The following is a 24,339-nucleotide window of genomic DNA, read 5'->3' on the forward strand; positions in this document are numbered from 1 at the left end:
GCCCAATGGAAAGTGGCATTTATCAATTCTATCCACCTGGGTTTCCAGACTCTAAGCTTTGACATCTTTCTTTAAAACCCTTCCCATTGACCGGCCAAGGCTACAGTCGCCGGGTTTAGAGAAAATATCCCACCCTTCTCAGGACAACTGTGCTAGTTCATATCTTCTCTGGACTTTTGCGTCAGGAAAGGAGGAGAATATGGGATGGACAGGAAGGGCACTAACATTCAGTGAGAAACTCTTTGGGCCAAGATGGCTGTCATTTTAGACCATTCCTTTCAGTAGACTCCTAGCAGGTCCCTTGCCTTCGATCCCATCCTTTCCTTCAATCCTCCATATCGGTCAAGATGTATTTGTCAAACATAATTCTGATCTTACTGGGGTCTCATTTAAAATCCTCAAGAGCTTCATACTGGCTGTCATATGAGGGTCCTCATCTTTGGTCCGGCAGCCAAGATTCTTCATGATCTGGTCCCAAGTGAACCCAAGTCCCAAGTAAATATCTAGCTACTCTTCACCACCAATTCCACAGTCCACCTACATGGCTTGCATTCCAAGCAATCCACTCTCATATCTTCCCTGCTTTTATTCATGCACATTTTATTGATATTACATTGGCTGTACATATTAATCTGGGAAGCACTGACTTCTTTAAGCTGTTGATGGACTCTCCTCATTCAGGACCACAATATTTCTCTTCACGGATTCTGGCCATTCTTCATGGTCTTCTGGAAAGTGTTATAATTGCCTTCATATAAATCTGGCATATTTCTAGTTAATCCCAAAGAGTTTTATCTTTTTTGTCATTATTGCTATTATGAATGAGGTCCATTTATATATTACATTTTCTAATTACATGTTTCTAATAAAAAAAAATATTTTTTCTTCATGTTCATCTTGTATCCAGTTGCATCTCTTATTAGCATCAACTGCCTTTAGCTGAATCTCTTGAATTTTCTAAGAAAGCAGCCAAGTCATCTATAAATCATGACTCTGAGTTTAAACAAGCATGGTAAATTTATTATAGGGATCTTGAGACACCTCACAAAATACAGGAGCTCAGGAACAAGCAGAATCAGAGCTTCCAATGCCAAGACAATTCCGTTTTTCCAATCTGTCCCTAAGGCTGAACCTAAATTCTACATTTTCATGTTAATTTATTTTTGAATGGATTGAAGGATACAATCCTTTCTTTGTTGGTTCACTTCAATCATTTTATGCATTAATTCAAAAAATCTTCTTGGTATAAAAAACACATATATATGCATATTTTTGCTAAGGGTTACTTCTTAAAGACACTTTTCAAAACTGTTTAAAAACTCAAACAGTATAAAATAAATTTGTTTTTTCCCTCAACACTGCAAGATGGGTAAGTGTAGCTGTAGTCTATTTTTTCTTATACTTTTAAAAATAATATACAGGAAAATTGGATCTTTTCTGGTGTACAGTTCTATGAATTTCAACAGATACATAGATTTGCATAATCACCACCAAAGTCGGCCTACAGCACAATTCCGAACAATTCCTTTTTACTGCCTCTTTTTAGTCAGTACTTCCTCCCATTCCCAGTTCCAGCAATTCCTTGTCTGTGCTCTATCACTGTAATTTTGCCTTTTCTAAAATGTCATATAAATTAATTCATATAAATCAAGACATTCTGAATCTTCCTTTCTAATATTTGCATCTCTCTTTTTTTTTTCTTGTCTTACTGCTTTGGCTATGATGTTATTTGATTCTGCTGCCGTATTTGCACTTCCCCAACCAGACTTTGAGATTCTAAAAAGTGAGGATGGTGTTTCTTTCAGCACCTAGCCCAATTCTCAGCCAGTGTAGGTGTTCACTACATGTTTATGGAATAATACATCAGAGCATTGTTGTCAATGGATGGGCTTCCTAGGGGGCCAGCATGCAAGCTTCCCACAACACCAAAATTCTTTTCCAAGAAAGGGGTACCTTCAGTGCTGAGTTGGGTCATAGGCCTGGAAAGAAGTCCCCAGGCCCATTTTCATTAATTAGCTTGTCAAGACGCAAAGGGAAAATCCCACTTATTACATGCTCACTGTGCCACATGGAACTGTCAGCCTCTAATTAGAATTAATTAGCTAATGTGGGTTTCAAACTTGGAAGACAAGAAGCTCTGTCTGTGTGCTCATTTGGTGTTAATTATCATGGAAACCTGTTTCAACCCAGAGACTCACTCAAAGCACTGAAGCACTCCTTCCCACACAAGATCCAGGAGGTAACCAGTGGGATGCTGGCTGACAATCAACAGGGCTCTCTTGTTATAGCAACATCTTGGGGAAAAGAGAACTCACAGCTCCCCTGGGAGTTTTATTAATGCCTCCCTCTTAAGAGAACTTTTGTGGAGAATTCAGGATTTCTGACAATCCCAAAACTGTAGTTACAACTTCAACAGATAAATGGAAATAAAATAGGAGGGGCTGGGTCAGATGGCCCCATTATGTGGGGCAGGAGGAAAAGCACCCCAGAACACTGTCCATTGGAGGGATTGCTATCCTTTATCCTAGACTAGGGGGGTTATTGCTTCTTATACTTGCCAAAAAAAAAAAAAAAAAGAATATAGCAAACTTCTTCTCTTAAGACAGATTTGTTACATGTCCCAGAGATATTCTAGGAGAGAGTATGTATTAGGGGTTCATCTTCTAATACATATTCTGATCTGGTGCTGGCCTTCCATAATATGTGGGGTTTTTTCCCTTTGTTTCATAGCCATTGATGGATCTGGATCCATCTACCATTTAGACCACAGCCAGAGCGGGGAAATAGAGTTCACATTGGTGTTGGTTGGGCAGCCTGCAGGTCTAATTTCTACAGCTGAGGCACGTCCTATTTTATCATTCATGTAAAATGCTGCTGCCTTTAGCTCATTGGTTAGTCAGGGCTTGTAATACAGTTGGTCCCTTAACAAATGAGCTAAGAATAGGTCAATGATTAATGACAATAATTTCAAGAATCAAAGATTTACTTCTATCCTAACCTCAGCACCATGAAAAAGAATAAGACATTAAAAAGATAAATTATAAAGTTAAAATGATTTTGAAAAATCGGGTCCTCTCTTGGCCTGACTTGGATAAAAGTGAGCTGGACAATAAAGTGGCAGAAGGGGCTCATTTTTCCTTCCGTCTCTCAGCGAACCTATTTCCTTCCCTTGGACTGGCTCCCACCTAATCTGGCTTGATTCAAACTGGAACTAAATCTGCAGTCGGGTGCCCCAGGAGAAAATTAAAGCACACATAGTAACATGCATTGAAATCACCTGGATTTGACATTGAGATACTGGAGATACTGATTGGTAGGTCTGGGGTGGGAAGCTGAGGTTCTTGGTTTCTGAACGGCTCCCAGGAGATGGCAATGCTGTAGACTACACTTTGAGTAGCAACATGTATTAAATTCCACTGTAACAAATTCCACAAATTTAGTGGTACCGCATGAATCTATCTCCTACAGTTGATAGAGGTCAGAAGTCTGGATGTGGGTCTTACAGGACTAAAATCAAAGTGTCAGCCAGGGTCTGTTGCTTCTGGAGTCTCCATCAGAGTATCTGTCCCTTGCCTCTTCCAGTTTCTAGAGGCTGCCCACATTCCTTGGCTCAAGGCCCTTCCAACAATGGCAGCACTCCAGCCTCTGCTTCTATCCTCAAATCACCTTCTCTGAATGTGATCCTCCTGCCTCCCTTTATAAAAACCCTTGTGGTGACATCAGGAGCACCTGGATAATCCAGGATTATCATCCCATCTCCAGATCCTCAATTTAATCACATCTACAAAGTCCCTTTTGCCATATAAGGTAACATGCACAGACTCCAGGGATTAGGTCATGGACATCTTAGGGGGTCGGGGTGTATCATTTTTCCGTCTGCCATGGACTAATGAACCTGAAGGGGACGTTAAAGACTATGGTGGCAAGGTGGTTAATGTTTGGAGTTGGTTTGGGTTCTCACAATGACTAGGGGCTGAAAAGATGCAACATTTGGAGTTCCTAAGATTTGGGCACATGGGTGGGCAGGCTGTGATAGCTGTCAAGGAGTCTGAGAGCAGGTACTGGGGTTTGGCTGAAATTAAGACAGGACTTTAGGGACTGCAAGAGAGCTCAGGAAGGGGCTGGTACAGACCTGTTCTGGAAGTGATAGAAGCTTAACTTGTTTGTTCCCCATCTCCTCTAAGAGCAGAGCACTTAAAAAAAACTCTTGGCTTCTCTCTCTCACTATTCTATCTCCCAGAAGATCTGCTTCTCCAGCCCTAATTATGACCAGCAAAGAGGAACTAGTTGGCAAAGTGTAAGTGACAGGAGCCTTGAGGGAAAGTGACCATATCCTGAAAGTTAAAGAAGCTTTCAGAAACTCCAGATAAAGATTGGCATAGGCTGTGACAGAGATGGGCAGTTCTCAGAACCCCAGTCTGATTGTCTGTGGACCTGGAAAGAGTGATGAGCATGTGCATAAATAGGGATCTCTCCAGGTGGCTTGGGTTTTTGAAGATCAGGCAAAGATGAACACTTGACATATCACTAAGGGGTGGCTGGTATGAGGGTGATACTGACCAGTAAAAATGGATGAGGAAGCTAAAGTTCCAAAGAGCTGGGGCTGCAAAAAGGGTGAAAGCCAAGACAGGCTTTCATGGTTTGGTTTAGAAGAACAAGGAGACCAAGCAAGCGAAGAGTTCTGAGCTTGGGTCTTGTGGGGGATATTCTCTGCCTACCCACCCCTCTCCCCAACTCTCTACTTGACCATGAATCCCTAGAGAACGATCTATGGGCTCTATCACCAAATTCTCTCTCTGGTTTTGGCTGAGCTTGACCAATGGGAGACAAAGGCAGGAGATAGAGGGGTAAAGTCAAGAAAACTCAAGGTACTTCTTTTCCAGCTCTCTCTCTCTGCTGGACCAGAGTGGGCTATGGCTGCCTTTCTGTACCCAAGGCCACAGCCCCCCGGCAGATAGCCCTTTCCTAAAGCTACAGCTCTCTTGAGTAACTGGCAACTGCTCCCATTGACGACCTTCTGTATTCCCCCAGCTCCTGTTTCCTCTAACTTGGCTTGTCCTTTCATCAAAGTCTCTTCAATGACCCCTCTGAGGGTGTCCCCTCCCTCTGCAGCCCCTCCCCCCTCCCTCCTCCCTCTTGTAACCCACCTTGTTCCCAATGAACTAGCACCCTCTTCTTGCCCCTTTACTGCCTCCTAACCTCCTCCTCCAAGACGCTCAGGCTCTCTGCATGGCACCCCCTCCCTCCACTGTTCGCACAGTTGCTTCTCCGGGTGCCTATGTTCGTATACAATATGTCTACAAACTGGGACTCATTAAAAAGGAAACAAGTTATATTCAAAGCTTGAAAATTTCCCCCAGTTGGAGGAATTGGCAAAGTCTAACTACTTTTTGGAAAACTTGAAGCAGAGATTCTTCTAATTTTATAATTCCATTTTGCTTTGTCATATTCTGTTTGGGTCTCTGGGGCACAGTTTACTACAGTTATCTACAAGGCAAATTATCCTAAAATAGTCCTGAAACCCAACAGTCATGCCAACCACTGGAACAAAGGCTCTGGCTCCAAGTACATAACTTTTCTCCCCAAAATACCTCTTCCTCATGTATCCGTACTGATTGGCTCCACTGACCCAGTAATCTAAACCAGAAAGTTGTGGTTCACCTAGATTCTTCAGAGTCCTCATTCTCCTTCATTCCCCCATAGCTAATGAGTCACCATGTCCTGTCCAGCCTAACTATATAAAAATCTCTCACATCTCAACCTTCTTCTCCAGTCCATTTCTCCTGCCCACTTCAAGTTCCCATCAACCAGTGCTCTCTTAGATTACTAGAACTGCCTCCTACCTGTTCCCTGATTCTACTCATCAAATACACCCCTCTCCAATATCAATCATCACAGTTAAAGTCCCCCAAACCCCTCAAAACACTCAGTACCCTCCCTCTACTCAAGAACCTTCAGTGGCTCCCTTCTACCCAGAAAAAAAGACCCAACTTTGGGGCATACCCTTTGACTCTCTTTGTGATCTGAAACCCCGCTGATATATCTGTCAAAGACTCAAAATTGGTAATGATAATAACATAAAATCTAACTCTGGGCTTTTGTGCCATGCTCCATGAAAGAACATATCTTGAGGCTCAGCTCAGTGAAGTCAACCTAGTTGAAGGTCTCTAACTGCTCCCTGACTTCCAAAAATTTACAGTGGGTTGAGTTCTGATGTGTCCTCTCAATTCCAGTATCCTGATATCCCAAAACTCAAAGCAGAAATGTTACTTAATTGTCAGAGAAAACTGTCAGGTCCCTTTCAAGAGGACCATGAAAATGCAGCACAATGCAGGGGTAGATATCCTAAAGCAATTAGCTAAAAACAAAGACAAACAATTATGTAAACACACAACTGTTTAGTTGAGTGCAGATTGCCATGAAGATACTGAGAACAAGCAGAAGGAATGGAATCCAAGTTTTTTTCTGCCTCTTCCCCCAGTTCATTCTAATTCTCTTTGAAAATTAGGCTTCCATATGGTTAATATTAGGTCTCTGTGGCATTAAGAATCTGCAGTCTTAGCTCGTTAATACTCATTAACAGGAAAGGCTCATAATAATAACCCTTCGCATCTGTGCGGCCCTTTATGGTTTTAAAGCCATGCCGTATGCACGATCTCTCACTTAATCACCTTTAATCCATGGGCTAGAGGGTACAGCCAGAGGAGTTCCTTGATGGAGGGGGAGGATACCTCCCAACTCAGGGGCCACGAGAAAAGATGAGAAGACCAAGGGGTGTCTGAGATGTAATGAAATATGGGGGCTAAATCAGTTCACTGTAAGTCTCTGGTTTATAGAATATTTTTAAAAAGAAATGTTGTCAGTGATTGTAAGAGAATAATAAAGGAACAGGAATAGATTTAACAGAGGGCTGCCCAGAACAGGCCTTGCTCTAACGAGTGGATAAGAGTTAACTTATAATTAGCATATCAGAGTGTGACCCATCCAAGACTGAACTTGGCTTCTTTTGCAACAACGTGCTGGAAAGACCATGCATTCTCTGGATGGGTAAATACCATTCTTTAATCCATAAATCAAGAGAGATGTTCCGGCTTGCACAGGGGGACACCCACACTCACACATCTTATGGTATGATATGAGGATGTGCAAAGTACTAGCTCTGCAACTGAGGAAATTTGAACATAGGCTTACAAATATAAGTGATAACATTTTGAATTTTCATGTAATACCAGTATTATGTATATGTAGGAGAAAGTGGTTAAGAGATGAATACTGATTTATTTATGGATAAAATGTCATGACACATGCAATGAACATAAATTTAGCATAAATTTTATAAAAGTTTATATATATAAACATATATATACATATATATAGAGAAGAGAGAGAGAAAGAGAGAGGCAGAGACACAGCAAATATATATTAAAATGTATCCATTGCCAAAAAAAAATAAAAAACTTCTAGCTCTGGAATCTGAGTGACTTGTACTCAGCTCCTTTGAAATCCCTTCCACTTAAAAGTCACACCAGCTCTTTTAAGCTTGAGTTTCCTCATTTGTAAAATAACAATAATAATAAGAATGATGATGATGATACTTCTTACTTCATAATGTGGCTGTAAAAAATAAAATAACCCAAATGACAATGTGACAAATAGAAAATCCTCATCTAAATTTCACTATTATAAATAATAATAATAATAATAATAATAAATAAAAAATAAAAAAAATAAATTTCACTATTATTATTACTGTTATAGATACACATGTTATTATTACTGTTATTTAGATACACAGAGAGTAGTGTGTGCTTGTCTCCCCCATTAGATTTTGAGTCCCAGTAGAGCAGGGACCATGGCTGATCACTGCATCCCTCTAGTGCGCCAGTGGAGGACAAGCCCATAACACTGCCACAAGGATGAGAAGGGTCAATCCAAGTCACACGATTTAAAGGTGCCCATCATGTAGTAAAGACATGATCATTACTGGCTCTTAATGAGACTGTCTGTTAATATGTATGGCCTTGAAAGCTCAGGAGAAATGTTCCTTTATAGATGTTTGGGGAGCCCAAAGTTCAGGGATGTCCACAGGAGTTCATGTAGCAGGCAAGGACCAGAGCACAAGTCAAGAAAGAGGGCTCTCTGCCAGACTCCACCTCGACTCTACTACCCAACTCCAAACAGCTCACTTTGGTCTCCAGGCTTCCGTTGCTACCATCTGTTAACTGAAAATAGAGTGAGAAGTTCCTTGAAGATCTCCCACCTTGAGATAGTATGCCCCATGGCAAGAGTTATACATGGCCTTGAATGGACCTTTTGGTGCTGGGGGTGTATAAACCCAGAAAATACAATGAATCTTGCATCCTGTGCAAAAGAGAAGTGACCTTGTCTGAACTGGAAAGTTCTAAGGATTACATGAACAGAGATGTGTGGGCCAATGACAGGTAATAAACAAAAACTGCTTATTCCCTTTCTCTCCATTCCCTAGCACACTAAGGTTCCAGAGTCTATGGTCCTAAGACAGGATTGGGCAAATCACAAATCCAATAAAATATTACCAAGAAGATCCAGTGTGTTACCATATTGGGGTACAGACTTATAGCAACTTCTCCACTGAGATAGATTGCCTTCTTTGGGTACATTCTATAGGAAGTTGCCACACAAGGCTCCCCTCTGAGAAATATGGGCAGGCAGAGACCTTGGGCCACCTGAGGAATGGCTTAACCTATAGCCACAGTCTTTGTAAGAAGTTTTGTCCAGCTCTGGGCCTTGAATTACCAGGCCTGAGGGTGTTGGCTATGGGTTGAGGCTTGTTTCTATATGTGATAGTTAATTTTATGCACCAATTTAACAGGACAATAGGATGCCCACAAGGTTGGTGAAACATTATTCTGGTGTGTCTATGAGGATGTTTTTGGATGAGATTAGCATTTGAATCAAGTCGATTAAGTAAAGCAAATTGCCTTCCCCAATGTGAGTGGGCCTTACTCAATCTGCCAAAAGCTTGAATAGAACGAAAAGGCTGACCTTCCCCAAATAAAAGGAAAGTCTTCCTGCCTACTGTGAGCTGGGACATTGGTCTTTTCCTGCCTTCAGACTCAAGTTGAAACCCTGGCTTTTCTGGGGTTCCCAGCCTAGTAGCCTTTGGACCAGGATTATACCATGAGCTCTCCAGAGCTGAAGACTACACACTTTAGGATTTCCCAGCCTCCATAATCATGTGGGTCAATTCCTTATAATAAATCTGCCTATCCTATTGGTTGTTTCTCTGTAGAACTCTAATAGGTGGGTCATCCCCTGAGCTACCACTAGAGTGGAATAACCATCCACTGGTTGATGATGATAATAACCATTACTGGCCGAGATGTCATTATTAATCAATACTTCCTGCAAGGGAGCCTGCTGACCCAGCCCCAGACCTTGGATCCTTGGGCACAGAGTCTTGGATGGGTCCACACAACAGGAAGGGAAGGTCTCTGGACTAGTGCTTCTTGAATGTGCCCCCAGATAAGCAGTATCAGCATCACCAAACTTGTCAGAATGCAAATTCTCAGCCTCAGCCCAAGATCCTGTAAATCAGAACACTTGGAAGGAACGCCTCCCAATCCAGCTAAATCTGAATCATCCAAGTTTGAGAACACGGCTCCATCAAGTTCAGTGATGGGGAGAGAGGGTATGTGCATAGAATTCAGGTAGCTAGAGTAATAGAGTTCAGAAGTATGAGTTCACGTCCTGACCCTACTACTCACTACCCGTGGGATCTTGAGCCAATGATTTAAACTCTGTGAGCCTCAGTTTCCTCATGTTTGAAATGGGCATCCCATCTTTCTAGGTGTTCCTAATTCCTCAGGGATTACAATACCTCCTAGGGCATGAGAAGTTAACATACACGAAGTAATAACCTGGACCTTGCACAGAGTTCCAGTCCTCAAATTTTTACTTTCCCTCCCCATCTGGTCAAATAATTATCTTCTTATTTCCCCGAATAGGTCCAATTCTATCTCATCTTTGCTGTTTTCTCATGCTGCTCACTTTTTGTTGTTGCTTCTCAAATTTGAGTAGGGCCGATGAATTACCCAGACATATGAAGCTGCATATTCTGATTCTTTAGGTCTGAGTTGGGATCTGAGATTCTGCATTTCTAACAAGTTCCCTGATGTCACCAATGTTCCATGGACCATACTTTGTGTAGTAAAGGTCTAGCCAACATAGCACCCAATTTCTTCCTAAGTTCTACTCACGTTTCACTGCCCAGCCCTAATTCTACAAGTTCCATCAATACACTGAAAATAGCTTAAAGTATGTGTTGGAGAACAGAAAGACTGGGGGTAGAAAGAGTCTTTAGGGAAGAAAATATGTCAATTTCCTGGAAGGAGGTGGTCAGAACTCTAACTAGGGAAGATGGCTGGAGGAAGCAGTTAGGAGAAGACCTGGTTGAGAAATTAGAGCAAAGGTCTTAGGTTTATTGACCAAAAAGTTGTAGAGAACCAACCAGGGCAGATGATATTCATTGAGTCAGAGAGAGACTAATGGAGGAGGAGCAGGTGAGTAGAGAAGGAATCACATAATAAGCTTGGGTATGGACCCCAGGTTGGGATGCCTATAGATTATCCAATGCAGATGCTCAGTAGTCATTTAGATATTTGGGTTCTGGAGCTCAGCAGAGAGGTCTGTGCTAAGTGCTGGAATTTAAAGGTCATCTGCATGTAGAAATAGTCATAAATTTGGCTGAGATTGTCCAGAGGAGGATGGAGAAGGTACCAGAGTTATGTGGGTGGTAGGGTGTACGCATGTACCCATTCATGCCTGTCCTACCTCAACCCATGCCCATTTCTCCCCAAGCCAGTGCTTTGAGGGGCTAGAGATCTGGAGAGGTGTTTAGATATCTCCTTGGTGGGAAAAACATGCGAGAATTTTGAAAGTAGTTAAATCCTGGTTAAACTTCAGCTCTGCCACCTACTTCAAACATGTTGACTCAGCTCTCAGAGTCTCCATTTTGTCATTGGTAAAATGAGCTAATAATACCTCCCCAGCTGGACCCAGTATGATACATGTATGTTTATGAAGTGCTTCTTGGCGCCCAGTAGGTGTTCAGACAATGTGAGCTCCCTGCTTTCATTCCCATTGCCATCCCAAGGCCAAAAATTAAATGGTTCTTGGTGGTGACACTCTTGGGTAATGGCCATTTCAAATTTGCCTCTTCTAACCTACACTCCATGAGGGCTCAGATGCTTGACCTCCCCAAAGCAGAGATTTCTCTCACCATCTTTCCATATCTCACCAAGAAGCAGGGTCCTGTGCACCTCTCTCTGCCCCAACCCCATCTTCATAACTGATCCTTAAAACTACAGCTGCCCACACCCCAACACTACATCCCATCTTAAATATTTGTTTAATAAATACAAATACATATGAGAAATCTTAGGCCCCCAGACGTTGGAAAACTTGACCAAGATCACACTGCTGCCTTAAATCCAAGTTCACATGGTTGACTGCGAAATCCATGCAATTTTTGTGTTTCAATGGCATGTGAATTTGTTTTCCCTTCAGTAAGATTTCTGATGTCTTTTTGTTTTTAATTCTGCTTCTCTTAAGTCAAAATTCATGGTCTGTAAATGGATCCAAATGGCTTCTGCATTTGCCAAGGCCATTTCCTATCTGTTCAAGAAGGAGCTCTGCCCAGGGGTCACTCTGTGTAGATGCTGCCCTCTGGGACATAGCGGTGAGGAAGTTTCTCCTGGGGCATAATGGACTTCAGGGGTCAATGCTGTTGTTCCTGCCTTTACAGTACCTCTTGTTAATGTGCTAACTGCCTCCCAAGGAGAAAGCCCTAGTCAAAGTGGTTGATATTGCATTATGCTCTGGAGAACTGGAAAGCAATTCACAGTGACAAGGGGGGAAAAAAGATGATGTTAGGAAGCCAGAGGGGCAGATCTATCCCTCATGCTTTCAACTGGGTTCCCTAGCAAGGGGTAAAGAGCAGGTCCTTCTCTCTTCTCCACCCCTCTGCTTGTGCCCACCCACTCAGGAGCTGAGCTGGGCCCCATCCACCCCCAGACACCCATCAGACACCACAGCACCATCATTGCCAGCCAGCAGCCTCCTAAGATCTATGAGGCTTCTTGATTTCAGAAATAATTGCATGCCCCTGGTAACAGGTCTCTCTACTCCTGAAACCTTTTATTAAACGAGACGACAAAGCATCCCATTCAGGGCTCATGGTTCAAGCTTAACAGCATTTGACCCCAGCTGCAGTTCATAACTGGGAGGCAGGGACAGAATGTTGGCTTATTAATAATGCACCAGCTATCGCTTCCAGACCACCAGAAGATCAGCACACTCACTCAGCTCCTTTCCTCACTACAATACATTGCTTTTTTACCCTGAAGCTGCACAGAAGAATTTGCAAAGGCCCAGGCAGTCTTCCAAAAAATGTTAAGAACCAAGCAGTCTGTAGATTTCCACACCAACTTAGTAAAGATTTTGTAATTACATACGTGTGTGGTTGATTAAAGGCCGTCTTCCCAACTAGGCTGTGAACTTCATGAAGATGGGGCTAGTACCCATTTTCTTTGCATCTGTTTTACAGGAGATGCTCGATATTTACAGCATGAGTAAATGAATGAATGACATACACAGGAAGGGTAGCACTTTCTAACCAGTCTGTCTATTCTACCACTCAGCTGCAAGACACGCTGGGAGCCCATGGGGAGGAACCTGGAAGATTGACTCTAGGGGAGCTCAACCAGCCCTAATGATCTGGCCCCATGAGGTCAGCAGCCAGAATCACAGAGTGTGAAGGCGGTAGTGAATCATCTCTTCCAAAGGGTCCGTGTTGATGGTCCCAAAGGAAGTAGATTTATTTCACAGTGGCAATGGCCAAGAGTGGGTAATTCAGTGGCCAGAGAGGGAGGCCTGTGTGGACACTGAACACACACACCATCTTGTGTCATCAGTGTCTATCACCACACATACAACATGAGTTGCCCAAATGAACAAACCCCATCCATTTCCCAGCAACTAGGGTTACACTCATGTGAATAATCCTATAGTACAACCCAAACCTCATTAACCCTGAGCTAATCCATTCTTGATTCTTCACATCTTTCTGTGTCAGGAGTTCTCCAGAGATTCCTAGGTAGCAGCCCGTGTGGTCATGGAGTAACGTCAACATCAGAGAAGCGGGGGTGGGGGTTCCAAGCAGAAGGAACTTTAGCCCACTGTGCTCGTTGCCCTCCTCACAGCCCCAACCCTAAATTGCCTGAGGGCTCGGCTTCTGCCCACCAGCACCTGTAATTCTTTGCCTGGGGGCTTTTGCCCACTACCAAAGTTCACTTTTGCCCATGAAAGTAGCAGGCCAGAAGGTGTTGGGCATTCAACCTCCCCACCATACTCTCCAACTCCCCACCAAGGTAGCCCTCAGCCAACTGTTGATGGAGGTGGGTGTATAAATACCCCAGTTCTCACACCCTTCCTGCGGGTTAGTTCAGCAGGATGTACTACACCAGCTTCTAGACCCTCCCCAGTGGGCTGAACCCCAGCCGCCACAGGCTGGATGGCGCCCCTTCTACCAGCAGCCTTCCCTTCCCAGTCGCTTCGCCACTCCCTCTCCAGTGCTTTGTGTGATCAGCCCTCAAGCTACCTGCACCTGAACCTTGGCCTCAGGTCCTCCTTGTGGGGGAGCCTATGTGAAGAGGACTGTGTGTGTGTGCAGGCAAGAAGAAGTGAAACAGGTGACCAGTTTGGGGAACATCAGCATTTGGTGGAGGTGGAATAGAATCCAGATGAGAACAGGGGAACTGAGGCAGGAAGGGTTAGCTGGAGGCAATCCTGAGGGACTTCCGGTACCAGGCTGGGGAGTCTGGTTCCACCTGATGGACAATCACTATCCACTACCTGTGGAGCCATGTGGCCCACATCCACATGAGAATGGCTCTTGAGACCAGAAGGAATCCGACATCATCTAATTCTGCTCCCTGACCCCATCCAATCTTTGAATCCCTCCCCCAGCATCCCCTTGTCTCCATGACTGCTCCCAGCAGATTGAGAGCTTACACTCTCACCAGGCTCATTCAGCTTAGCCAACTCTGACTACTATTAGCTAACTTACAGAAAGTTCTAGAAATAGCCCCCTTGTTTCTTAAAGATACCCAATTTTTCTCCCTTATGAAAGTCCTTCAATGTATAAACCATGTATCCTCCCTGACTCTTCTCTTCTCCAGGCACTACCAATTCCATTCTATTCTCCTACGTGTGACAAGGTCACTTGTCCCTGTTCCATCTCAGGCCTGTCCTCTTCATGTACACTAGACTCTCAGCTTGGGGAATGATACTCCAGCTGGATCCAAACAGACAAGAGAAAAGGAGGCTTCCAGTGTCTGCTTCCTTCCTGATCCATAGGAGACTGCTGACCAAAGTCACTTTCAGTCCCTCATTCGTTTATTGATGTGATATATATTTGATATATATCAATATGTATATTGATTTGATATAACTAGTTCTAGATGCTGGGTAATGATACCTAGATTTTTTTTGTTTTTTTAAGTCCCTGCTCTGACAGAGCTTATCTTCTAGAGCAGGAGTCAGCAAGCTACTCCAAATCTGGCCCACTGCCCTGCTCTTGTAAATAAAGTTTTATTGGAACAGAGGCATACACATGCGTTAGTTTATAAATGGTGTGTTTTCACATGACAACAGCAGAGTTGAGCCATTGTGACTGAGACCATAGAGCCCACAAAACCAAAAATGTTTACTATCTGTCCCTTTACCGAAAGTTCCTGATTCCTGTTCTAGAGTACCTACCAGAATGTTAATTCTAAAGATACAGCAACAAAAAGACAAAGTCCTTACTCTCAGAGCTTGTGTTCTAGAAGCCCAGCTAGGTGCCAGGCAACGTTCAGGATACTGGGGATTCTGCAATGAGCAAAGAACCTTCCCTTGTGCAATGTTCTAGAAGGCTTATCATGTGCCGAACTTTGAACACAACACCGGTGCAGAGGCAAACCAGACTGACAAGCTCCTTACACCCACGGACCTCCTAGTCCAGTTGGGGACAAAGCAACACACACACAAACACAGCTCTCCATGGTAATGTACACTATGGGAAAATAACCAGGAGCTGGGATGTCCTTGCATGGACTGTTAGTGTGCACGCCCCAATTTTCTCCTTGTGCACTTGTTCCGGGTGCAAATGGAGGCCCTGATACGGAAGCAATTATGTTAAACTCCCATCTCGTGGAGCTGGGCCTTTGTTCCTGACTGTTGAGCTGCAAAGGGGAATGGAGTCAAAGCTGTCAGTCCCCCAGGGGGCCAGGCTGACCCCAAGCCCCAGGCAGGCAGCGGGATGAGTGTGCACGTAACATTGACAGCAATCCTCGCTGCTTCGGTTCAGGAAAGTATTTTGCACACAAGATCCCCTGCTCAAGCGTTCCTTCTAATTGCCATTTTCTTTTTACATTGTGTTGTGCAGAGTTCACAGGAGCAAGCTCGTGGTGAGCAAAGGCCCCGGGGTGGCAGGGAAAATAAGGCCTGGTTATTAAGGGGCTCGGTGAAGCGGCAGCTTCTACATCTTCCAGGCAGGCGGGGAGAAACGGCTCAGAAACTGCACGGCGCCAGGCCAGCCGCAGCACCGTAGGACCTGGCTCGGAGATGGCTTTGTAAGGTTAGGAAACAGCACTGGCTTGGAGGGGGAGGCAGAAGCTCTATCCAGGAGCCTGCAACGTATCACAGTTTCATTTGCTCCATAGATCAAGGAACCCCCAGTGGCTCCATCAGAATCTGAGGTCCTTCAGTGCTCAGCCTTCACCATTATGAGGATACCCAGGCATACGGTTTTCACTCACTTTTTTCATTCATTCATTCATTCATTCATTCATTCATTCTTCCAGGGAACATTAGCAGGCTTTGGTGATGTGTCAAGCTGCTAGAGACAGAGACAGGAAGAAGGTAAAGATGGACAGGACGTGTCAAAGAAGGAGATGCTGGGCAAGGGAGAGAGAACAGGAAGGGTTGCTGGTTTGCATTCTTAGAAGGATGGTGGTGGTGTTCCCTGAGACAAGAAACCAAGGAAAGGCCTGCACTGGGGCGGGGTGGGGAGGGATAAGGTGTGGAGGGACACGATCAGTAAAGTTATCTGCAGATGTCCCAGGAGAGAACGCTCACTGGGTAGCAGGGAGATGAGCCTGGGGCTCCACAGGTCTGGCCCAGGACTCAGAGGAGCCCAGAGAGAGGTTGCTGGGGTCCCAGGGCGGGAGGTGGGTGATGGTTAGCACAGGCTGGTTTTCAGAGGGTCTTATTTCACTGAAAACCAAAGGTAGTGATTCCCTCGGGACTCAACCCAAGAAGTAGGTGGGACCCATCTGAGAGGCCACATTTTATTTATCTATATAAACACATTATATATATTTGTATTTATATATACTTATAACATTAAGTGCAGGGGGGAGAAATGGCCCAGAAACATTATATGCATTTACAATGCACATACTTCATACACACACACACACACACAAACACACACACATATATATGTAGTCCCATATATATATATATATATATATATTTATATTTATATTTATGTTTATATATATTATATATATACTTATATATGTTTATATATATATTATATATATATATTTATATATATGTCTGGGGTGTCACTGACTCTCTGCCAGTGTTTGCTAGAAGACTGGATAGATGGACAGACAGACAGATGGATGGAGGCCAGAGCTTGTGTGTATCATAATAATAGTAACAACCAAAGCAGTGGTTGAATGTATACTGTGGGACGCCTGGGTGACTCAGTCAGGTAAGCGTTGACCTTCAGCTCAGGTCATGATCCCAGGTCCTGGGATCGAGTCCGGCATCCGCCCCCTGCTCAGCAGGGAGCCTACTTCTCCCTCTGCCCCTTCCCCATCTTGTGCATACAAGCTCTCTGTCTCTCTCTCTCTCTAAAAAAAAAATAATATTTAAAAAAGAATGTATACTATGTTGCAAGCACCATTCTAACTACCTGACATACATTACCTAACTCTGTTTCTCTCCATATCTATACATACAGATACACATGTTCATAAGTACCATGGAGCCAGGCTCTGTTCCAAGGGCTTTATAAATATTAACTCCTGTGCTCACAGCAACCCGATGATTAGCTAATATTATTCAATTTCACAGACAAGAAAAACGGGACACAGAGAGATTAAGTGACTTGCTTAAGGTCCCCCAGCTGTGAAGGGACAGAGCTGATATTCAAACCCAGGCCGTCTAGCCCCAGGGTCCCTGCTCTCAGTTGCTGATTTCTTTCTGCTTCCAGGGACCAGGGTAGCTCCCGCCCAAGCCCGGACACATGCCCCTGAGCCCCAGGCCCGGAGCTGGCTGGGCTCGCACAAGGGGCACCGGCCTTCATCACCCCCTTCCCCTGAGGCCTCTGCCACTGTATCCCTCTGTTCTGAGGAACCCTCCCTGCCTTCCTGCTCACATGCTGGGGCCAAGGACGGTCCCCGGGACCCGGGCTCAGCAGCAGGGACCGGAGTCTTGGCGGCAGGCTGTCAGCTCAGTGTCTGTGTGTGGGCTGCCTCCTCCGGCTTTATTAGATGTCTTCTAAAATAGACTTTTCTCTTTCAAACACCCCCACTTACCACTCGCCGCCCATCTTTCGGCACCGCCACCGTGTTCCCCTGTCACGGTAATGTGCTGCTTAGACGATCACAGACAGGCTGACTTTTTGTGGAACAGCAGTCTCTTGAGAGAGACTTTTCTTTCCCTCTTCTAATTATGCCATTTTCCAGCTGGCCTTTCTCTTTTTGAAAGGTGAGCCCCGGATTACTGACTGTTCAACCATTAATTTCAACGTGTGGATCACACTTACCAGAGAAAGGCGGGACGAGTCTTTAGATGATCACGCAGTTCCACTGCCTTACTTTGCAAAGGAAACAACCACGTCTCAGAGTGGGAGCTTGGCTTGCCTGAGATCACACAGCCAATTAGTGGTGGACTGCGGCTGAAACTTGAACCAGTTAATACAGCCAGGCGGGGATTTAAGAAGAGGGGTCATAATAATACCTATTTATCACAGCACTGACGTTTACAAAGCACAATTTAGTTCTCTGGGTATTGATCTATGTGCCTGGTCATCTCATCTAAGGAGGGAGGACCCTCTTCTCCTAACATCAGCTGTCCACTCCACCCATATGTGGAATGAATGCCAAGTGCTCTCATCCTATGGCAACTTCACAGAGCCCTGTGTCAATCCCAGAGGAACCCCACAGCTAATTCTGCAGCCCAGACTCCTCCATCTCCCCAGATACCTCTTCTCCCTCCTCTTACTGCTGTCTGTGTTTCCCACTGGGGTGGCAGAAGCAGGTGGGGCTTCCCCCGTCGAACAATGAAATGCCTTTCCAATAGAGACTCCGCATTAATGAATAGCAGCACTCGATGACCCCTAGAAAGTATTTTGTTCGACCCTCCCACTTTATAGACTGGGAAGGCGAGGCCCAGAGAAGCAAAGTGAATTGCCCAAGATCACACCACTTTGAGACACGAAACATATGCCTGGACCTGTTGTCTCTTGTTCTCTATAGTCTAGGCACCCAACATGGAGCTCTCGCTAAATGCTACCCTGAGTGGAACTTGTCTTATTGTCTTGTTAAATGAAAATTATATCCTGGGGAACTAGCCATAAAACTATAGGGTGGTAACAACTCACCCACCTCACCCCTCCGTTGTCCAACTCAACCTTGGTTGCACAGCCGAATCTCCTTTGGCACTTTATAAACATCCAGATTCCCAGGCCCATCATAGACCGAATGGACCAAAGCTCTAAAGAGTGGGGTCCTGGCATCTGTGTTTGTTCAGACTTGCACAGGCACTGGAAGAGGCAGCCAGGGATGGACAAGACTGAGCCGTCCAATGGCCAAGAATCCCAAGAATCACATCAGCAGTCTGAACCATTGTGACTGAAATGGAAGCTAATTTTATTTTTGAGCCTTAAAAGCTTAATTTGAATACAGTGAAAACAGGAAGTTGACAGAGCAGAACGGAAGAGTTCTTTCAGAGTCACGCCCAATTCTGGCTCACCCCTGCTTACAAAAGAAAAGGACTCCATCAGACCACATACCCGTGAAGTCATCATGTGCCTCTCCAGGGGAAACTAGAAACACTCGGCTGCCTAAAGGGCCACTCTCTTTCCATATCCCAAATTAAGGAAAATAAGCTTAAATAATAGAAGTTAGAGGTCAAAATGAAGCTCAGCCCTCCCCCATGGTCTTTCCCTTCGTTATCTCTAGCCGGTGCTCCCGATATCCGATGTGTCCTCAGATCACGTGTGAAGTCCCAAACCCAAGTCAAAGTCCTTGTGAAGGACAAGGTTCATACAGAAGGTAGAAGCGCACAAGACAATGCGTAAAAGAAAACGGAGGGCCTGATGGCACTCAGAAACAGCATGCTCGGCGCCCAGGCTGAGGGGACACAAGGCTGCAGGGGACCGGGGTACATCCTTGAAAGTGACAATTCGACCCAAAACACGGACCCAAGGAGAGAGGAGATGGGAAAGAGGCACTTCAATTGAAAGCTGAAGAAAGATCATAAAAATCAAGAGGTTTTTCATGAGTTTTGAGAAACACAAGATAGTAAATGTCCAGGTTTCCCCCGGAACGAAAAGGGGCATGTGCTCTGCTACAGGGAGGAGAGAGGAAAGGTGGAAATCAGCACAGGCCCAGGGCCGAACCCTTGGCGGGCTCAGTATTGAACCCGTCTCTTCCACACTTAACCACCTGCTCCTGGTTCAACCACCAGCCCAAAGACACCGAGGAGCGGTTATAATTACCCCCTTTCGGAGAATGAGGGAAACGATGTTTGGAGTGGTCACGCAGTTAAATGTCAATCCAGACTCTCTGAACTCCAGGTAGACAGATCTCTTTCCACCATGGAGACAACATCTGCTGGAGCTTGGGGAAATGCTGGGAGGGAGAACAGGGGGAGCTTCCTTTATCTGTCTGAGCGGGAGCCATAGACATCTGGCCACTGGAGCAGGACATTGCACTGGGACTTTCTCTAGCTGGGAATATCAGAAGTGTTCGCGTTTAGCATTTCTGGCTAATAAATGGAACTCTCTATGAAGATTGGCATTGATTCAACCTCCCCTTGCTTCCTTCCTGCAATTAATCACCTTCTCCAGGTGTCATTGTTTCGAATCCTGGAAGGGTCTGTTTTGCCTCCTCGGAGAAGGGTCTGTTTTGCCTCCTCGGAGTTCCCCACCACACCCCGCCTCTGTGTGGAGTCAGGAGTCGCTCCCTTTCTCTCTGTAGCTCTACCTGCCAGGCCTGGGGGCAGAACCAAAGTCAGCTGTCCAACAGGACAAGAGGCTGAGCCCCACATGATGGATGGGCAGTGCAGAGAGAGCTCAAGAATGGGCAAAATCAGGGAAACCAAGGTCTATGCGCCAGACACTAAGGCAAAGGCTTCATCTACATGGTGTCATTCAATTTTCATGATCAACCTGTGAAGTAACATTCTCCCTCATTTCACAGCATAGGTAAGTTAAGTGACTTCCCTGAAGTCATACAGTGAGTGTCCGAATAAGATTTCTAACCCAACACCAGCCTGAAAACCAGTGCTATTTCCACACTACAATGCATTTCCAAGAACTAGCAACGCGCACCAGAGTGAATGGTCAAGGTAGGAGTCGAGCCATGGGGTTCTGGCCACAGCTGGGTTAGCTGAAGATCAGAAATGGCTCAAACTGAAGCCCAGAGACATCAGTAAGAGTCCTGATAGGACTGAGATGGCACGTTCCACGTGGATCATTTAAGGACACTTTAGTAAAGAGACAGGATGCTGGGAAACCACAGAGAAGAGCACAGAACCTCAGAGACAGGAACACACTGCTCTCACCCACCCTAGACATGAATGAGCAAGAGGAGGGAGCAGTCGCCAGAACCCGGAGAGAAAGTGCTATGTGGTGGGGCCCACCCAGCTGACCCTGGCGAGACACCAGAATTTGGCAGGGAAATAGAGATCCCAGCCTCACTGTCCTCTGGCCCATGGCTCTCCTGCTAGTGCTGGCCAACTCAACCCCATTTTGGAAGCCTGATGATGCACTCCATACAGGCCATCCCCCCAGAGGAGGGGAGGGAAGGGTGAAGAGGGGATCCAGAGGAACCAACCGAAGAAATCCAGCTTCTCAGTCCCATGGAGAGGCAAAAGCCACAGAAGAGATCCAGAGTCAGATGGATGAAGCAGGTGTGAGGTACGGGCTTCAGAACCCAAGCAGTCATGGACAGCCCCTTTGATAAGATCTGACTGCCAAGATTCCCTTCCAAGAGCTCAGGGCTTCCTCTGTGGTTGCAGGTTTAACTGTCTTCAAGATTCACTTCCCTGACCCGTGCCTGACACCTGTTTCTCCTCCTGTCCTTGCTGCCTTCAGAGGACACAGTGGTTATAAGCAGAGGTTTTGACCTAGATTCAAATCCTGGCTCCACCTCCCACAGGTTGAGTGACCCAGAACAACTGACTGAGCCGCTCCCCGCCTCAGTTTCCTCATCAGCAAAATGGGTACAAGAACAGGGCCTCCCTTAATGGAGTGCTGTCAGAAATGAATGTAGCAAATGGTTCACAAAGTGCCTGGCAGAGATCAAACATGATTAGTCATTACCATTATTATTACTCTCCCTTGCAAATATTTACTGAGCTTCAGGGCTCACTAGCTAGGAGAACTGTTTGCAATTAAATGCCCGTGTGAGAATGTGCCAGCAACTCTGGCCAAATACTAGTAGGTGTGGTAACAGGCAAGTATATGGTGCCTCTGAAAAAGGACTCGGGGGGCGCCTGGGTGGCTCAGTGGGTTGAGCCGCTGCCTTCGGCTCAGGTCATGATCTCAGGGTCCTGGGATCGAGTCCCGCATCGGGCTCTCTGCTCAGCTCAGCGGGGAGCCTGCTTCCTCCTCTCTCTCTCTGCCTGCCTCTCTGCCTACTTGTGATCTCTCTCTGTCAAATAAATAAATAAAATCTTTAAAAAAAAAAAAAAAGAAGGACTCGGGGTCTCTGACCATAAATCCAAAGGAAACCAGATGCTGAGAATAGTAAAGTATGTGAACTTGGAGGAGTCAAATAGCAAAGGACGATCCCAGCCTCTCTTAGCAGCTCCCTTAGGTGAGGGATGTCAGCTGAACACAGCAGCAGCTATGGAGTTCAGCCAACAATCTACCTAGAAATTTTCTGGTTTTGTTCTGCACCCTGGAGCCAAGCAGTCATTCTAGGAGCACAGAGAGACAGCGTCCTTGGGCATCTCACCGAGACATCTTTGCAAATGGTATTAGCAGAGTCTATTTGCATAGAAGTAGCTGCATTTGCATGAATCACTACAGGAGCAAATGGGCCCAGAATGAGCTAAAACCATACAAATACGTTGGCAAAGACTTTTAAGAGGCTAGACTATAAGAACTGTTATCCTGCAGGCTGACATCTCGCTGCAGTTGGTGTATCCAAGGAAGCAGACGGCCAATGTTCCCACCAGACAAGCAAGGCAGGCAGGGGACACTTTACCTGTGGGGCCATCTCCTGGAGCTGGCTAGGAACAGAGGGGGCATGCTCTGGGTTAGCTCTCTGGACTGCAAGACCAATAGGTGGAGCAGGGCCAGAAGGGAGCTAGGTCTAAATCAGGTCACCAGTATGCAGTGATCCAGGTGTGGAACCAAACAAAACAGGGCTCAGGGGCGCAGAGAGCAAGCAGGTTCCAGACCCCAGGCGTGTCTAGGATGGGAGCAATCTCTGAGTCAAAGAATGGGCCTCCTGGTTAATGTCTTCCAGTTCCTACAACCATGGGTAAGGTTGTGCTAGGAGAAAGAAAGGGGCAAGGAGCCGTGAGCAGGCTGACAAGTTCCTTCCAACACAGGCCACTGCAGGCCTGCATCCAGCAAACATGTATGATCACCCACCCTGTGCCAGCTACTCTTTCAAGCAGCAGGAAGAGCTAACCATCCAGGTGCCATCTGTCCCAGCAGACCTGGCCGGCCCCCTCTCGTCCCCCTCTCTCTTTTATCCCTGTGTCTGGAGCAACAAGGCACTCTGCTAGGCAAAGCTGGCTTCGCCAAAACATGCCTGACCACCTCCTGGTCTCTTCCGGCTTCTTTCCTACATGCGACCCTAGTGCCTGGAGCTCTAAGGGTCAGATTTGGACACGGTGGGGACAAGGACAGCAGGGACAGCCCACTTCAATATGACATGGTCCAATCCAGCTCATCAGCCATTTCCAACTTTGGGTTTGGGGAGCCAAGATTGGTCGACAATAACATGGTGACTCTCCACCCCTCAGCAGCGTACCAATCAGCTACTGTCATCTAACAAACAATCACAAATCTCGGTAACAAACAAGAAGCACTTATATTTTTTTGTGCACTTTTTTTGGCTGGGGCAGGGCGCCAGGTGCTGGTGCTGTTCTGCTAATCCTGGCCTGGCTGGCTTGAACTAGGACAGGCACAGATGGGCCGCTCCAGGCGGAAGGTCAGGTGTGGGACTGTTCTACACTGTTTCCAGTGTCTCTCATCTGCCTTTGACCAGCTGGCTCGCCAGCTGTGTTCTCATGATGACAGCAGAGGCACAAGAGGGCAAGCAAAACACCTGAGCCACCTTACAACCTAGGCTTGGAAGTGGCCAGTGGGAAGTGGTCAGCTTCTGCCCACGTGCCCCTGGGCCAAAGCAAGTGCCCAGTCTGAGCCCCAAATCAAAGGGCAAGGAGTAACCACCACATTACCTGGCAAAGAGCACGGTTAGAGGAAGGAGCAAAGAATTAGGACCAAAGATTCACAGGAACCACCCTCTGTTGGGAGCATCCTCGACGGGGACATTACCTAGAGCATCCACCTCAGTTCTAAGCTCACCTTTGACTAGAGATCGCCAATGAGGGAGCAGTGGACACTATACTAGTAATTTTTTTTAAAAGCCAATATTCAAGGTGGGGAGGGATAGGGTGGCTGGTTGATGCATTTGGGGGAGGGTATGTGCTATGGTGAGTGCTGTGAATTGTGTAAAACAGATGATTCACAGACTGGGACCCCCAAAACAAATAATACAATAATACACTATATGTTAATTAAAAAAATAAAATAGAAAATAAAAGCCAATGTTCAAATCACTGAATTCTACTCCAGAAACCAAGATTGCCCTGTATATTAACTAAGCAAAATTTAAATTAAAAAAAAAAAGCCAACATTCAATAGTCCGCGCTTACTCTTGGCTAGGTACCATTCTAGACGCTTTACGTGAGTAAATCCATTTTAGTCCTCATAAAAATCCCATGAGGTAGCTTCAGGGATCGTCTTCACTTTGCAGATGAATAAACTGAGGCACA

General features: G+C 45.6%; 1 long non-coding RNA gene across 1 annotated transcript in view; it reads right to left on the bottom strand.

Moving 5' to 3' along the window:
* Positions 1 to 18,776, bottom strand: part of LOC131807612 (uncharacterized) — a 99,306-nt gene extending 80,530 nt beyond the window's left edge. Inside the window, exons 1-2 of the long non-coding RNA XR_009344555.1 lie at positions 18,705 to 18,776; positions 17,864 to 17,960 (exon numbers count right to left, since the gene is read on the bottom strand). This is a non-coding gene — a long non-coding RNA (uncharacterized LOC131807612). The remainder of the gene's footprint in view (positions 1 to 17,863; positions 17,961 to 18,704) is intronic.
* Between the last annotated feature and the right edge of the window lie 5,563 nt (positions 18,777 to 24,339).

The sequence above is a fragment of the Mustela lutreola genome, chromosome 9 (genome assembly GCF_030435805.1).
Source record: "Mustela lutreola isolate mMusLut2 chromosome 9, mMusLut2.pri, whole genome shotgun sequence".
NCBI lineage: Eukaryota > Metazoa > Chordata > Mammalia > Carnivora > Mustelidae > Mustela > Mustela lutreola.